The sequence below is a fragment of the Babylonia areolata genome, chromosome 18 (genome assembly GCF_041734735.1).
Source record: "Babylonia areolata isolate BAREFJ2019XMU chromosome 18, ASM4173473v1, whole genome shotgun sequence".
In the NCBI taxonomy this organism is placed as follows: Eukaryota; Metazoa; Mollusca; class Gastropoda; order Neogastropoda; family Buccinidae; genus Babylonia; species Babylonia areolata.
This window is the reverse complement of record NC_134893.1, coordinates 50545477-50555476: the sequence shown is the minus strand read 5'-3', so window position 1 is coordinate 50555476 and position 10000 is coordinate 50545477. Positions and strand designations below refer to the sequence as shown.

Here is a 10000-nt window from a genome sequence, read left to right as displayed (position 1 = left end):
TTGATTTCCATTATTGTGGTCTAAAAAGGCTATGAGACCTTCAAGACTTTTTTTTAACATGAGTGAATGGTGGCTTGAGTACGGCTGGATGCAGATAAAATGAAATCAAAAATATGCACAAAACAAACAGACAAAAAATCAACAACCAAAAAAACAAAAACAAAAACAAACAAACAAAAGTAGGGTGGCTAAGCTGATGTATGACCGGATTTCGTGGTGAAGGTATATATGTTAGATTGGGTGGCATTCTAGAGAGAAAGGTGAGGGAGTGGGGAGGGGGCGGTCGGAGGGGTGGGGTGGTGGAAAGATTCTAACACTTTTTTTATTGTTCATTCAGTATCAAAGCCCCCTAGACAAGGGGGGGGGGGGGGAGTGACAATTTCACTATCAATTGTTGTAAACAAATCAAAATACCAACCTAAACTATGAAGGTTTTTGTATTTATGTTAACTCACTCACTCTCTCTCTCTCTCTCTCTCTCTCTCTCTCTCACCACACACACACACACACACACACACACACACACACACACACCCCACCTCCACACGTATTCACACTAATGCCATTTTTTTTATCATCTTGAAATCTGGAGCTGGTCAATTTATCTTGTTTTTTTCTGATGTTCATTGCTTCTGCAATAGATTTAGCAACACTTTTAATTACGATTTCGTTTATGTATAGAAAGCAGATTTACAACACTTTTATCACTTGGATTGTCTTGGATTCATCTACCACCGAAAAGGTTTTTATAAACTTTAGTTGTTTTTTTGGTCTTGAAGAATCCTGCAGTCAAATTTGTCTTCTTCCCTGGTTTATCTGCATAGGCAGTGCGCTGAAACAGAAAATGCAATTCATTTTCTGAACCATTTCTATACGATGGACAAATCATTCCAGGAGATTTCGCTGAAGAACCACCGTTTACAATGTTTCAATCCACTTACTTTTAACCTGTCGTGCGAAGTTAACAGTGTGCCATTTATCAGTACCAAATGATAAGTAGTTTCCTGAGAAACATCCTTAAAGGAATAAAGTCACCTGCATTTGTAACTAACCTATTTTAATAGAGAAAGGGAGGGTAGAGAGAGAAAGGAAGCGAAGATAGAGAGATAGAAAGAGACAGGGGGCGATAGCGGAATTGAACAGGTCATTCTGACTGTTCATGCAAACACCGTGATTAGCCCATTAGCACACACACACGAAAATTAGTCCACATGTGGAGAGAGAGAGAGATTCAAAAACTTTATTTCTCAAGGATAAAGATTTTAGGCATCGAGAGAGAGAGAGAGAGAGAGAGAGAGAGAGAGAGAGAGAGAGAGGGAGAGAGAGAGAGAGAGCGTGTGTATGTGTGAAAGAGACAGACACACACACACACACACACACACACACACACACACACACACGCACACACACACACATAACACACATAAATAAATAAATATATACATACATACATACAGACAGACAGACAAAGACAGACAGACAGACAGATGGACAGACGGACGGCCACAGACAGAGAAATAGAAACAGATAGACAGAGGGAGACAGTACGACACACAAAGAGAAAATACATACATACATACATACAGACAGACAGACAGACAGATGGACAGACGGACGGCCACAGACACGACGAGAAAGAGAGAGACAGAGATACTCCTTTCTCCCTAATGACCCAGTCACCTCAGAAGAGAAGGGTCAATACAGAAGTGACCAAACTGTCCATTCCTTGAACGGGGGTGGATCAGAAACGGCCCGGCGGTTGCAAACGGGCATTTGGCCAAAGACTAAGTGGTGCTGTCTTGGAAATCAAAATGAAAATGGACAGAACGCGCTTCCTGATCAAATGAGAGGGAAACTGAATTGTCACTACAAAACTGTCAAACAGCATCAAGCCAGATCTCCTAGGAAGACGCCCCCCACCCCCCACCCCCACCCCCACCCCTCCCCTTTCATCTCGAACAATGAAACTTTCACAACACTGACTCAAGCACTGAACAACTTTGACCTCAATGGCGAAAGCCAGTTGGACGTTAGTTAAACTGAACTCCGCCAGTCAAGAAAGATTCACACACTAACTGAGACCGGTAAAACAGATACGCAGACAAGTCATAATCATGAGTCTGACCATCAGATGGACAGACAGACAGAGAGAGAAACAGATATAGAAAAAAAAAGAAATACACAAAGAAAAATATGCACGCACATCAAAATGTATGGAAAAGTGAAACGTTGGGAGAAATACAAGCCAACAAACAAGAACGAAAATATTTGTATTTGTATTTCTTTTTATCACAACAGATTTCTCTGTGTGAAATTCGAGCTGCTCTCCCCAGGGAGAGCGCGTCGCCATACTACAGCGCCACCCATTTTTTTTGTATTTTTTTCCTGTGTGCAGTTTTATTTGTTTTTCCTATTGAAGTGGATTTTTTTTTACAGAATTTTGCCAGGAACAACCCTTTTGTTACCGTGGGTTCTTTTACGTGCGCTAAGTACATGCTGCACACGGGACCTCGGTTTATCGTCTCATCCGAATGACTAGCGTCCAGGCCACCACTCAAGGCCTAGTGGAGGGGGAGAAAATTTCGGGGGCTGTGCCGTGATTCGAACCAGCGCGCTCAGATTCTCTCGCTTCCTAGGCGGACGCGTTACCTCTAGGCCATCACTCCACTTTCTCTCTCTGTATCTCTCTCATGCACTCCAACTCTCTGCCTTTCTCTCTCTTTCTCTTCATTCATCTCGATGGGTTTTATTTCTTTTATCTGTCAGTTTAACGTCCAACTGGCTTTCGCCATTGAGGTCAAAGTTGTTCAGTGCTTGACTCAGTGTTGTGAAAGTTTCATCGTTCGAAATGAAAGGGGAAGGGGGGTGGGGGGGGTGGGGGTCTTCCTAGGACATCTGGCTTGATGCTGTTTGACAGTTTTGTAATATGTATAATTACATACAGAAAAACAGATGACAAAATCATGCGCAGAGATACAGATATCCAGATAAAGAGAAGGACATGCAGACAAAGAGGGAGCCAAAGAGAGGGAGACAGAGGCATAGATACAGACACACACACACACACACACACACACACACACACACACACACACACACACACACACACACACACACAGAGAGAGAGAGAGAAAGAGACAGATAAAGAGAAAGGGAGACACAAACCCACACATTTCCCTCCATCCCGATCTCTTCAAGTCATCTCATTTTATGAGAACGGAGCATATAAAATGATGATGATGATGATGATGATGATAATAACAATAATAATAATAATGATTATAATACTAATACTAATAACTACAACAGCAATAACACTAATGATAAACCAGTTTACTACTACTAATAATAATGATGATAACAATGATAATGATAATAGTTGAAATAATAATAATAATAGAATATCATTATTCTTATTCTAATTGTGTGTTGTTGTTGTTATTTCTTTATCATTATTTTTATCTTTATCATTATCATCATCATCCAGCTCAATGACCACAACCAGTCCGAGAGAGGGGGAAAGTGGAGTGGACTTCACGAAGACCGGACTGAACGACTCACGGCCCACTGTAGGCTGCAGGACCTGAGGAAATGGACCTCCACCCCTCCCTTTCCATCCCCGCCTTGAGAAAGAGAGAGAGAGGAGGGAGAGATGGAGCGAGAGAGTGACAGAGAGAGGGGAGAGAGAGAGGAAGAGAGAGACAGAGAGAGAAGGGAGAGACAGAAGGAGAATAAAAGGAAATTACAGTTGGGGGGGGGAGAGAGAATGACAGAGCAGAGGGAAAAGGAGGGAGAGGGGGACAGAAGGAAAGATAATGAAAGACAGACAGACACAGACCATCCCCATATCTTCCAGTCATTCATGTGTGTGTGTGTGTGTGTGTGAGTGTGTGTGTAAAAGAGAGATGGAGAGAGAACTCAACAGAGAGAGAGAGAGAGAGAGAGAGAGAGAGAGAGAGAGAGAGAGAGAGAGAGAGAGAGAGAGAGAGAGAGAGAGAGAGAGAGAACAGAGAATAAAAAAAGAAACCCAAAAGACCAACCAACCAGTTTGAAGAGGAAAGTGGAGACTTCACGAAGACCGGACTGAACGACTCACGGCCCACTGTAGGCTACAGGACCTGAGGAAATGGACCCCCACCCCTTCCCTTCCACCCCCGCCTTGCCCCCCATTCCCTGATCCACTGGGAGACTACAGAACACGGAACACAGACTGAGAACCTTCTCAGACTGGGGGGATGTATATAAAGGAGGGTGGGGTGGGGGAGGTGAGGGTTAAAGAGGAGTGTCTAAGACCCCCCCCCCCCAAAAAAAAAACACTGAATGACATGACCCTATTACTGGTGCAAGGCAACGCGTCGTGAGACTCCACAACTGTCACAGGAAGTGGGAAGCGACAGATAAAAGAAATAAAAGCCATTGAGATGAATGAAGAGAAAGAGGGAAACAGAGGCAGAGAGTCGGACTGTGTGAGAGAGAGAGACAGAGAGAGAGGAGGGAGAGGGAGAGAGCGGGGGACAGAGTGACAGAGAGAGGGGGAGAGAGAGACAGAGAGAGAAGGGAGAGAGAGAGAGACAAAGGGAGAATGAAAGGAAACAGGAGGAGTGGAGGGGGGGGGGGGTAGAGAAAGAATGACAGAGCAGAGGGAAAAGGAGGGAGAGGGGGATAGAAGGAAATATAATGAAAGACAGACACACAGACAGACACAGGCCATCCCGATATCTTCCAGGCATGTGTGTGTGTGTGTGTGTGTGTGTGTGTGTGTGTGTGTGTGTGTGTGTGTGTGTGTGTGTATGTGTGTAAGCGTGCGCGCGCCCGTGTGTGTCTGTGTGTGTGTGTGTGTGTAAAAGAGAGATGGAGAGAGAACTCAACACAGAGAGAGAGAACGAACGAACGAACGAACGAAATTTTATTTTACGAGGGTAAAGGAGTAAGCACAAAGTACTTTTTTACATCCAGCCCTCTGGGCATGAATAATAATTGGAAAAAAAGCAACAAAGTAAAAAAAAAAAAAAAAAAAAAAAAAAAAAGCGAGAGTCAATTCACAACATCAACGTCAAAATTGCATAAGCATGTGCAAACATAACATAGAACGTATGTACAATACAATATCGCGATAGATGAATAACAACGAGGACAATAGGGTAGGGGCGTGGTGGAGAGCGGAAGGAAGAATGGACAAGAGGAAGAGTAAAGAAGGCAGGGGAGGCTGACAACAGACAGATATAGTGACAGTGACAGTGGAGAGACATAGAGACTGACAGGGGAGGAGAGAGGCGTATATATATTGACAATCTATACATGATTTTTTGTTTATAATTGATATGTGTCACATAATCACATGTTTTTCAATAAATGTGCACGATATATATTTTTAAAGTTAGGGATGCTTTTTACAGTGTTTACATTGAGGCAGGATAATAATTCATTCCATAAACAGCCCCCTGAATAAGACAGACTAGATTTAAAAAGATCGATCCTTGGAAGTGGTACCATAACTTTATGAAGATGACGATGAGTGTTGATTACAAATTTATTCTTCAGCCAGGGGGGAGCAAATCCAGACATGATTTTGAACATAAGTAGACCTTTGTTAAATAGAAGTTTTGTTTTCAGTGGGAGGATATCGAGAGCTTTATAATCAGATACAGTCAATGATGAAGATTTTAAAAGAATCAATTTTACAGCTCTTCTATGCAGACTCAATAGAGGTTTTATAATACTGTCACTCGCCGAATCCCACACTGTCGAAGCATAGTTAATGTGTGATTCTATATAAGTACTGACAAATAGTTTTCGGCAGTGAAGATCCAAAAAATGTTTGATTCTAGACAGTTGATAGATATTTTTTGATACCTGTTTGCATAACAGAGAAATATGATGTGACCATGACAAATTATTATCGATAGTGATGCCAAGGATTTTATGGTGGTCAACTTCTTCAATCTTGTCACCTTTGATGAAAATAGGCGAACAGTTTATGGATATATTTTGACGTTTTTGTCTTGTTGTGATTATTAGGAATTTTGTTTTTTTAGGATGGAGACACATGTGGTTTAGTTCGGACCATTCAATCAATTGGTCAATACTTTCCTGAAGAGAAAGAGATACGATACATAGGTTAGTATGACTAGTATGAATGGTGGTGTCATCAGCAAACATTTCACATGGTGTCTTGATAGATAAGGGTAGGTCATTAATATATGCAGAAAATAAGATAGGTCCCAAAACAGAACCTTGAGGTACACCATAGTTAATTGGTAATAACATTGATTTTGAACCATTTGTGGACACAAGTTGTTTTCTTTCAGAGAGAAAAGATGAGATAAGTTCTAATGTATTCAAAGACAAACCATAAATCTTTAGTTTTTTCAGGAGGAGAGAATGATCAATCACATCAAAAGCCTTCATAAAGTCGACAACAAGGGCTCCAGTAATTTCGTTATTATTAATGTTAGTGAGCCATTGATCTACTAAATTTGTTAGTGCAGAATGACATGAGTGATTAGCTCTAAATCCAGACTGGTTTGGATGGAACAAGTCAAAATTATTAAAATGCTTAAGAATATGTTTATTTATATGATTTTCCAGGGGTTTTGATAATATTGGCAAAATAGAAATTGGTCTGTAGTTTGATGGTTCAGATCGATCACCATTCTTATATATAGGAATAACTTTAGCAGTTTTGAGCGTTTTGGGAATCTTATTTTTTGTAATACTTAAATTATATATGTATGTGAGGGATTCTGCTATTATAGGAGCTGAGAGTTTTAATATTTTTCCGTCTATGCCATCAAGACCTCTTGTACTAGTTTGTTTTAAATGGGTCAGAGCATTATAAACTTCATGTACACATATCAAAGGAATATCTAATGTGGATGAAATATTTTTTGATTGACAGAATTTTAACAGAGCATCTAAAGAGTTAAGGTTTGATTTGTCTGATTTTATAATTGAAGTAGCTATGTTACAGAAATGTGAGTTAAGTCTATCTGTGGATATGTCTGTGAGTGATGTAATTTGTGTGGCTCTATTCTTATTTTTCAACTGATTTATGGCTTTCCACAAAGACTTACTATCAGACTTAGAAGTGATCAACTTTTGAAAATATTTCTTTTTCGCTAAACGTTTCATGTTATTTACTGCATTTCTTTGCTTTTGAAAATCTTCTCGGGTTCCAGTTGATAAAAGAAAATCTCTGAAATCGAGAGAGAGAGAGAGAGAGAGAGAGGGAGAGCAGAGAATTAAAAAAAACAACCCAAAAGACCAACCAACCAGTTTGAAGAGGAAAGTGGAGACTTCATGAAGACCAGACTGAACGACTCACGGCCCACTGAGGAAATGGACCCTCCCCTTCCACCCCCGCCTTGCCCCCCATTCCCTGATCCACTGGGAGACTACAGAACACGGAACACAGTCTGAGAACCTTCTCAGACTGGGGGGATGTATATAAAGGTGGGTGGGGTGGGGGAGGTGAGGGTTAAAGAGGAGTGTCTAAGACCCCCCAAAACACTGAACGACATGACCCTATTACTGGCGCAAGGCAACGCGTCGTGAGACTCCACAACTGTCACAGGAAGTGGGAAGCGACAGATAAAAGAAATAAAAGCCATTGAGATGAATGAAGAGAAAGAGAGAGAGAGGGGGCAGAGAGTCGGAGTGTGTGAGAGAGATACATAGAGAGAAGAGAGAGAGAGAGAGAGAGGAGGGAGGGAGAGAGAGAGAGGGGAGGGAGAGATAGGGGGAGGGAGAGAGAAAGAAAGAGAGAGAAGCAGAGAGGGAAACACAGAGAGAGAGGGGGAGAAAGAAAGAAAGAAAGAGAGAAACAGAGAGAGAGGGAGGGAGAGAGAGAGAGAGAGAGAGCGGAGAATAAAAAATCCCCCCCCCACCCCCCCGCCCCCAAAGAGCAACTAGTCTGAGGAGGGAAGTGGAAGACTTGACGAAGACCGGACCAAACGACTCCAGACCCACTGTAGAGGATGAAGGGCCTATGGGAATGGATCCTCCCTTTCCCATTCCCTTGACTCACTGGGGGGATTACCACATGGATCGCCTGTCTGAGAACCTTCACGGACTGAAGGTTAAAAAGAAAAAAAGGGGGACGGTCTGGTTAAAGAGGACTCGACTCGGGAGATAGACCCCAGCACTTAAAAGACATGAGCCTATCAAGGGCGCAAGCCAATGGATAAGTCGTAGAACTCCACAACTGTGAAAATGAGCGGGAAGATTCTTCTTCTTCTGCGTTCACTCGTATGCACACGAGTGGGCTTTTACGTGTATGACCGTTTTTACCCCGCCATGTAGGCAGCCATACTCCGTTTTCGGGGGTGTGCATGCTGGGTATGTTCTTGTTTCCATAACCCACCGAACGCTGACATGGATTACAGGATCTTTAACGTGCGTATTTGATCTTCTGCTTGCATATACACACGAAGGGGGTTCAGGCACTAGCAGGTCTGCACATATGTTGACCTGGGAGATCGTAAAAATCTCCACCCTTTACCCACCGGGCGCCGTCACCGTGATTCGAACCCGGGACTCTCAGATCGACAGTCCAGCGGGAAGCGACAAAGAACAGAAAATCCAGAGAGATGGACGAGGAGAAACGGAAAGTGCCGAGAGACAGCCATAGGTTTGTGGAAAAGTCAAACTTGAGGTGAGAAAAAGGGTGAGAGCGAGATTTGAACCCAGACCCTCACGGACTCTCTGTATTGGCAGATGAGCGTGTTAACCATTCTGCCACCTTCCTGCAAGAGAGGTAAAAAAGATGTTAAAGGCTTGAAGACATACAAAGACATACAAAGGGAAGACACAGACTGATATACCAGAGACAATAGAGATAAAAAGTACGAATTGTCGATGCTGTACTTCAGCAGATTTATCAGTCCGAAATGCCCTCCCTCCCTTTCCAAGACTACACACACACACACACACACACACACACACACACACACACACACACACACACAACACACAAACACACACACACACACACACACACACACACACACACACACACACACACACACGCAAACACACACACACACACAACACACACACACACACACACACACACACACATACACACACACACACGTGTGTATTTTCCTCCAGTCTAAAGTGGACCGAAGTGTGTCTGCCTCGTTCCTCGATTACTATCCCCCAGTCTCAACCGATATTGATCTGAAAATGTGAGTTTATTGGAGGAAGTATATGCTAATGGGTATTTTAGGAATATCTTTTTTACTAATTTTTTTTATTTATTTTTTTATTAACCTTCAAAATATTTTTATCCATTCAATTTTTGTTTACAATGCATAAATCTGAATATTGCTAAACAGTATGAATAAAATACACCTTTTTTTACTTTGTCGTGAAGGCGGAATTAGATTGCCTGGAAACAATATGGGATGGTGGCCCAAGAACAGAATGAAAAAGAAATTAGGAAATGAGATTTTGTTGCTGTTGCTATTGTTGTTGTTTTGTTTTTGTTTTTTGTCGTTTTTGTTTGTTGTTGTTGTTGTTTTGTTTTTTTGTTTTTTGTTGTCGTTTTTTTTGTTTGTTTGTTGTTGTTGTTGTTGTTGTTTTCCACAGACGTGTACATACAGGTTCGTGGTCGACTGAACAGGGAAAAGGTTCCATCTAGTCAACTGTCAAGCAGACAGATTTAAACTTGCGAACAGACAGAGCAAAAGAGACAGACAGAGACAGAGACAGACAAAGGGAGTCAAACTTGACAGAGAAGACAGTTGGGGACTTTCACGAGAAACAGGGAAAAGTAAACATGAATGGTAATACTGACAGAGTATTCTGGGAAAAGACCAGAGTGAAAAAAGAGAAAAAAAAAATTGTGAGAATACGAATACGAATAGTTTACTCAGCAAAGTCCTTTGATTTTTGAAACATACCAGTACTTAATCGCTAGCCTAAAACAAAAAGTCTTGTCTTCTCTCTCTCTCTCTCTCTCTCTCTCTCTCTCTCTCTCTCTCTCTCTCTCTTCACA

The 10000-nt window shown here is 41.9% G+C and overlaps 1 protein-coding gene across 1 annotated transcript in view; it reads right to left on the bottom strand.

Moving 5' to 3' along the window:
- The window catches only part of LOC143292273 (speract receptor-like), a 434645-nt gene that overhangs the window by 83110 nt on the left and 341535 nt on the right, over positions 1–10000 (bottom strand). The gene's annotated exons all lie outside the window — the stretch shown is intronic.